We start from the raw sequence: 6,119 nt of genomic DNA, 5'->3' as shown, positions 1-6,119 counted from the left end.
GTACTTCTCACATATTATTCTCAAATTTTGGGGCCATTTTCTCAGTCTTCGTGGTGGATTTTTCTAGGCCAGCCATTTTCTCTTCTATATCTGAGATTCTATTTTCTGAATGATCTAGTCTGCTTTTAATACTTTCAAGGGAGATTTTTACTTCTTGTATTCTTCATCTCTTTTCTAGGCCAGCCATTTTCTCTTCTATATCTGAGATTCTATTTTCTGAATGATCTAGTCTGCTTTTAATACTTTCAAGGGAGATTTTTACTTCTTGTATTATAGACTTCATCTCTAGCAGTTCCATTCGAGTCTTGTAAAATGTGTAATTCCTCTTTCAGATCTTGCAAGAATTTCCTGATCTCCTGGAACTCATCAACTTCTTTCTCCTTTCTCTTTAGCAGTTCATTATCTCTTTTCTTTTCCATCTCTGTTAGCTTTGACATTATGAATGTGGTGATTTCTTGTCATCTGATGGATGGTGTGTTTCTTTCAAATTCTTGAAGTTCAGCCGCTGGCTCGTTTGTTGGAGGCTGAATTATCAGTAGAAAAATCTTCATTCCCTGAAAAATCTAGTTCGCTGGAGCCATGTGGAACCTTCTTCTGAAGGCCCGGCTTCTTCTCAGCCTTTAAACCTTTCTCCAGAATTTCTTCTGCCTTGGCCCCACGGACTGTGCAGTGGACTGCAATCTTCTAATTTCTCCTGATGCCAAAGGATCTGACAGTGTATCTAGCATTGGAAAGCACAGGGATCTGGCCTGTGAGCTGCTCCAAAACCTTGGCCGGGTCAGTGTGTCTCCACTCTCCCCCACACAGATGTTGAAGCACAGCTTGCAGATGTGAAGTTCTCACATGGGGTTCTTCTTTTCACCTTGATCTCAGCTATAGCAGTCCTTTGCAGGTTGACACACTTTCTGCCTCTCTTGATTTTCAGTTTACTGTATCTTGTGTAATATCCTCCACGCAGACAACGCCACGCTCGCTGATTCGCCTCTAACAATGTTTTGCATTTCTATTGTGTCTCTTGTGATATTGGCTGTTTCATTACCTATTTGATTTATCTGGTTTCTTTCTTTCTTCTTAATCAGTCTAACTAATGGTGTGTTAATCTTGTTAATCTTCTTAAAGAACCAGCTTTTGCTTTCATTTATTTTCTGTGTAGTTCATTTATTTTCTGTTTCATTTATTTCTGCTTATATCTTTATTATTTTTTTCTCTTTGCATTTTTTGTTTTTTTGTTGTTCTTATTTTTCCAATTCCCTGAGGCCTGATATTAGGTTGTCTGTTTGCCACCTTTCCATCTTTTTTCTTATCCACACTAATTGCTATGAATTTCTCTTATGATTGCTTTTGTGATATCCCATAGATTATGGAAATTCATGTACTCATTGTCATTTGTTTCTGTAAATCTTTTTATTTCAGACATAATTTCTTTAGTAGCTGAGAAGTCATTCAGAAGTAGGTTGTTGAGTTTCCATGGATTTGTGTATTTTCTAGGATTTTTTCCTGAAACTGGTATCAAGTTTAATTCCATCTTGGTCAGAGAAGATACTGGATATAGTTTCTGTGACTTTGAATCTGTAAAGGCTTAATTTGTGCCCTATAATATGGTCAATCTTTTTTCTTTTTTTTTTTTTTTTTGAGTGGAAATTACTAGGGGCACATCTGATGGACTTCAAGAAACATCTTGACCCCAAATAGTAAAATCCAATCCCTGCTCTGCATCTGAAAGGTTCTTTAGACTTCTCTGGGTGTGGTGGCACACTCCTTATAGAGAAGTTCTTTAGCTCCTTCCCCATACCTAACAGCTAGTTCTCTGCATTAGAAAGGAAGATGAGATTTACTCTAGATGGGATTACCACCAAGGGATACACCTTGCCCCAGGTATGACTAATCCCTTATAGATTTGTTAACTGCTTCTTATTGTCTGTAACCTGGCAACTAATCCATGAAGTGTCATGAAACATACATGTGTAACGTCTCCTTGTACTATAAATAAAGACGTCCAGTTTGTCTGGGCGGCACAAGTTGCTTGGGCTACCTAGGCTCAGGCTGCCTGTGTCCGTTTCCACTCTCTCCCTTTGTCTCATTCTTTCTAACTCTCCGGTCCTGGCAAGATGGAGGGCTTTCTCTTTCTCGTCCTCTTTCTCTTCCTCACCAGCAGCCCCCTGATCATGATTCAGCCAGACCCAAGCCCTGGGGCGGACGCCGACAGGGCGCGTGTGCTCACCAGAAAGAGAGAAAGCGAGAAATCACCCTCCAGGGGGGATGGCAATGCCGCATCCCCTTCTCCTCCATTCTCCTCTCAGGATCTTAAGCATACACACACAAGCGCCTGGCGTGAGTTCAAGCCACCGCATCTGGTACTTGAACTTTGGTCGACTGCATGGGAATCCAGCAATATAGCTATTACGCTAATTGTTGGTCCCGCCTTCAGAACTTCTTGAAGAGGTGGTCTGTAGTTGGTGAGTTCTTTCAAGTTTTGTTTATCTGAGAATGTTTTTATCTGTTCTTCCCATATGAAGGATAATCCTGATGGATATATTATTCTTGGTTGAAAATGTTTTTCATTTAACACTTTGAATATATTTTCCCATTCTTTCCTTGTTTGCATTTTTTTCCGATGAAAGGTCCAATATTAACCTGATGGTATGAACTTTGTAAGTCATTTAGTGTCTCTCTTGTCAGTTTTAGTATCTCGTCTTTGTCTGTGGTTTTGGCCAGTCTGGTTATGATGTGCTTTGGAGAAGAGCTCCTTGAATTAATTCTATTTGGGGTTCTCTGTATTTCTTGGGTCTGGATATTTGAATGCCTCTCTAGGTTTGGAAAAGTGGTTTTTTTTCCAGGATTTCATGGACTAGATTATCAATGCCCTTATTATTTTCTTCACCTTCTGGAATACCAATTACCCAGATGTTTGGGCTCTTAATGGTATCTAGTATTTCTCATAAATTGTCCTCAGTTTTCTTGGTTGTTTTCTCAGTCTTCTAGATAATTTTTTCTAGGTCAGAAGTTTTGTCTTCTACATTTGAGATTCGATCTTCTGCATGTTCTAACCTGTTTTTAATACTTTCAAGGGAAGTTTTAATTTCCTGTATCACAGTCTTTCTCTCTAACAATTCCATTTGATTCTTTTTTATGGTGTCTATTTTTTCTTTTAAATCATGAAAAGACTTCCTCATCTCCTGGAGTTCGTTGTCTCTCTTCTCTTGCATCTCATCTAGTTTTGTCACTATAAATATTCTGAATTGTTTATCTGACATTTCCATGACTTCCATTGTGTTGTCTGTAGATGATGAGGAATTGATGTTTTTCCTTGGGGGAGAGATATTTTCTCGGGTTCTCATAATTCTTGTGCCTCTGCGATGGTTTCTAGTCATCTGGTGATTTATATGTTCCTCCCTAATTTCTTCAAGTTAATTCTGAGCATTCGAAAGTGTGTAGGAGTAGGTGATTGGCGATCTCTCTGCTACTCTACCTCCCTAATACTCATCAGCAACTGCCCTGTTGTCACTGATCTTGGATAATTCGAATAGATTCTAGAGAACAGGTGTGCCTGGGACTGAGTTGCTGAGCTTTGAGTAAGATAGAACGGACCGCATACTGCATGCTTCGGAATACACTGAAGTCTTAGAATTCAGAGGCATATGGCAGGGAATAAGCCACAGTCACTGTGTAGCTCAGTCTCTCTGAGCTGAAACAGATGTCCCGATGGGGTGGGGAGGGGCACGAGGTCTTCTTAAAGTCCCAATCAACACACCTGAGAGTTAAGAGGTGAGGGAGGAGGATGAGCCACAGGCCTCTGCCACACAGCCTTTCAAGAGTTTTTAATTTTTATGAAAACCTATTGATCTATTTTTCTTTGGTTGCTTATTCTTTTGGTGTCATATCTGAGAAGCTATTACCTATACAAATATCACAGAAATTATCTCCTCTGTTTTCTTCTAAGAGTTGTCATTTTATTTCTTAGATTTCTATGATCCACTTCGAGTTCATTTTTGTGCATAACGTGAGCTAAGGATCCAAATTATTTCTTTTGCATGTGAATACAGTTATCCTATTTATTTGTTGAAACTGCTATTCTTTCTTTCCCCATCCTAATCTGTTTTTCCAATAAATGTAATTTTATCCTTCTTTTTGAAACTTTTCTTAAGGACACAGTCACATTGGATAAGGACTTGCCCTAACGACCTTATCATAACTTGATCATCTGCAAAGACCCTATTTCCATATAAGATCATACTGTTAGTTACTGGGGATTAGGGCTTCAACATCTTCTCAGGAGCACAATTCAACATATAATAGTAAGTACAAGGGAACTTTAAAACATTTGTGTAAAACAGGAATTAAAGCACAAGTTTATTCTGGTGCAAAAATATTTTGAAAGCCAAGCATAGTTTTTTCATATTATGCACTCCCCATGAACTTTCTGAAGTTCCAGCATATGGATATCTTGTAGAAATGTGGCACTATCATGTTCTAAATGGAGATATTTGTGGGTAAGGACACAATTCTGTGAGTGTGGATGGAGTCTTCATTAAAGGAAATAGATACTATTAGGTTGTCAGGATGTGTTTTTCTATGCAAAAATGGGTCATGACTTTCCCAATGACCCAATACATTGATCAGTCATCTTTAACATAAAAGACAAGAACAGAAAAGGGAGAAGCCTGAATTAGAGTTAAGAAACTCCTTCCTCTTTCTGACTCCTGACATTGGCCTAGACTTTGTGACTGAGGTATATGTAAGCTGTTTCTAGATAATAAAGAAAACCTGGCCTCTTCCTTAAGGAGAGAGCATTGACTCTGAGCAGAGGGCAGTCCTATGGAGGCCCAAAGAATGTACTGGGAACTCAGGGCTCTAAAAGCTATTGGCCATATCTAGTAGCCATCTGTAAGTTATTCTCTGCGTAGAAGTCTCTCTGTAATCGCCAGCTCTAAGTCAAGTCTTAAACTCACAGCTTTGTCTAATACTTGAGAAAGAGCCTGTATTTGTGCTTGGACTACAGTCAGTGCTGAAGGAAGGCAGAAGAATGGTAGTAGGCACTCTCATATGGGTGTATCCAAGTGCCAAAAACTGCAGGTAACAATTTACAATCCCAGCACTTAAGTCATCCACAGTAGCCCAGGCTGACACAGAAGCCCTTGTGACAAGCCCTCTGAGAACTCTCAGAAAGCAGATTCTTAGTATAGCTATCCATGTGACCTAATTTGTACCACTTTCCTGCTTTTTTTTTAATTAAATGCATAGCTACCGATGGTTCACATTGCTGAAAATATTTATTATTCAGAGCATATACTGAAAGAAAAAGTCGGTAAATGAAAGAGTAGACATTTTCTGATTTTGAAGCAACATTAACTGATTTTGTAATTGCTTATTTTCTCATGGTTAGGATGCAGGTATTTAAGGGTCAGACTTTCTTTAATTCTTAAAAATGAATACCATTGAGATCAGGAACTATATATATATATATCCCAGGGGGATGGCCGCACTGCAATCCCTTCTCCTCCATTCTCCTCTTCGGATCTTGGGGACACATGCACATGCGCCTGGCGTGAGTTTAAGCCACCGGGTCTGATACTTGAACTGCAGTCAGCTACATGGGAGTTCAGCGACACAGCCATTACACTAACTGCTGGTCTCAGGAACTATATTTTTAAAACCACTACAAGAAAGAACCTTGCCATCAAATGTGTAGCATCCCTAGATTTATGGGGCACCTGTACTGTCCCAGACAAGACAGTCCAAAACCTAATTAGTCTGGGTCATGCATAGTTGCTTATCATCAGCATCCACTACTGCCTCCCATCCTGGGGAGAGTCTGACTGTCTGGAAAACACAGTGTCCCGACCCGGGGGGACAGCCGAACGGGTTTCCTGAGTGAAGGAGTGAGAGCCGGGGCAAGCAGCGTAGTGTTACAGCACGGAGACGACAGTGTCGTCTGTTTATTGTGGGCAGCACGGTACAGCACAGAGACGACACGGTATCACAGCTCTTCAGGGTCGTCCGGAGACGATGTAGTGTTACAACTCTTCAGGGTCTCCCAGTTTGTCTGGAGACGATGCAGTGTCAGCTCTTCAGGATCTTCAGGGTCGTCTGGAGACTGCGCGGTGTTTCAGCTCTTCAGG

Source organism: Tupaia chinensis, unplaced genomic scaffold, assembly GCF_000334495.1.
Source record: "Tupaia chinensis unplaced genomic scaffold, TupChi_1.0 Scaffold139218_1, whole genome shotgun sequence".
Taxonomy (NCBI): Eukaryota; Metazoa; Chordata; class Mammalia; order Scandentia; family Tupaiidae; genus Tupaia; species Tupaia belangeri.
The sequence above is the reverse complement of the archived record's forward strand: the minus strand, read 5'-3'. Positions refer to the sequence as shown.